The following is a 2,154-nucleotide window of genomic DNA, read 5'->3' as shown; positions in this document are numbered from 1 at the left end:
CATTGATGGGGTGGTTCTGGGAACTGATATCTGCCTGGGATGGAAGATTCTGATAGTCATTGGGATGATCTTAGCCATTCTTTTCCTGTTCTGTCTGTGTGTACAGTGTGCTCCTGCAATATGTGGCCTCTGTGCTACATCGTGTGTAAGGAAACCTGTATCAAGAAACTAGCTAAGTAATAGGATGATGCTACAGCAACATCTCAATGACTTTATGAATATAGACCTGGACTCAGATTAGCGTGAGTATAGGTTATTGCCTATGTAAGGGCAAAAGGAGGGTCTGTGGTACTGAAAATTCTGGACCCGTGTTATTAACATCGTCGTATCATGACGATTTTGGTATCAGCAGACCGAGAATAATTAGGATACTATGTGCGAGCATTTCCGTCATATTCGGGTGACGAAATCACCCTGAAATCAGAGTTTCCGTCCTGAACCCTCTGGTTCCATTTTGTGAACGGCAGCCATTTTGTGATTGCCCTCACCTAGGCCAAATGACTAAAGCCAAAATTGAGTCTCAAGGACACGTATACCTTTGCTGACTCCTCTGTGACCTGGGCGAGCTGAGTCCACTGCCTGAAGCCAAACCTGTTCGGCCAGTTCCTTTCCCAGTGGCAGAATGAGATTAGCATCAAAGCACAACATATCATAAACCTTTCATCGCACACAAACCATGCCTAATCTTACACACACCTATCCCTGTTTCTTTCTTTATGACTTGCTTTACGAGGAGGAGGTGCCCGTTTTTATTGGGGGTCCGTCGATATCTGATGAGAATACTGGGCCTTGCCGAGTAATTGATTGTGGGCTGAACAAACTGAAATATGGGCCTGTCATCATGACTCTGCTTTTTCTTTGTAGTGAAAATATGTGAATGGTCAACTGTAAAATAAGGAATGTTTGCCTAAAGCATAATATTTTGTATAAAAAGAGAAGGCTGACTTTGTAAGATTGAGCAGTCTCCTGATAACATACACTGTGTTGTACTTTTAGGATACCTGTTACTGGCTGCAGCCAATAAATACGATCTTTGACTTCACCTAGAAGACTCTCTGTTTCTGTAGTCTGAAACAGGAAGGACTCGAAGTCTTCGGGTGTGTTCCCTGGCACCGCTGGGTTCTTAAAAACCCAGTACTTCAGTGGGCTGACACGGAGGTTGTCGCTGAAACGCAGGGCCTCGGGGAAGTGCAACGGCACTCCCCCCCTCCTTCCCCCTGCAGTGGGTAGTGTGTCAGCACTCCCCCTCCTTACACCGGTCCCGGAGTTGGGAATCCTGGCCCCAGGAAACCTTTACAATGTTTGCGACGGTGCTCCCCGACTTCTGCCTGGGCTTTCAGGCCTAGAGTTGGGGTCCCACGCCCCAGGGAAATCTTTGCGGGAAGCGTGACGGCACTCCCTGGGTTTGTTTTCTGCCCGGGCGGACGCGTAATGGCACGCCCCCTCCTGCTCCTCACCGCAGTCACCGAGGCCCAGAGTTGGGGATCCTGGGCCCCCGATGGGGCCCAGAGTTGGGGGTCCCAGGCCCCAGAGATCCCTGTGAGGGGGGCACGACGACGCTCTCCTACCTCTGCTGTCATCAAGGGACCACTGTGGGCTCCTGGAACCCCCCCTTGGGTGAAATTTCACAGGGACTTCCTCTTCTTCTGGGGCAACCCTTGGACCTGACCGACCCTGGGGGCACATCTAAGACCAGCAGTGGAGCCCCATATGCTTCGTTGTCGGTCCCATTGGAGGTCAAGGGTCACCTACCTTCTGGGGGGCACATCTTAACCCCCAGGGGACTGATTTGAACCATTTAGGCCTCTTCTCGCTCCTGATGGCCAGCCGCAGCCACCTTCAGCACTGTTTGTCACCCTCTTGGCTTCCAAGTGGGTGAACTCAGCAGGGAGCTGTCTTCACTGGCTCCCTACACCAGCTTTCATTTGGTTCTCCTTCTGTGCCTCTCTTCTCCTTGCACAGAGGCCCAGGCTTCTCCTAGCTGGCCCTGGACTCCCCCCCCAGAGCACAGACCAGGGTCCTGGAACAGTCAGAGGGTTCTCCTTCCAAATGCCCATTGCACCAGGTTCCAGCACCAGTCTTCCTCAGCAAGACCACACCCCAGGGAGAGCTCCTTTTTCTGTGCAATACCTTTTAAAAGAATTTGGAAGGGGC

The sequence above is a fragment of the Lissotriton vulgaris genome, chromosome 1_1 (assembly GCF_964263255.1).
Source record: "Lissotriton vulgaris chromosome 1_1, aLisVul1.2, whole genome shotgun sequence".
NCBI lineage: Eukaryota > Metazoa > Chordata > Amphibia > Caudata > Salamandridae > Lissotriton > Lissotriton vulgaris.
Note: the sequence above shows the minus strand (reverse complement) of the source record.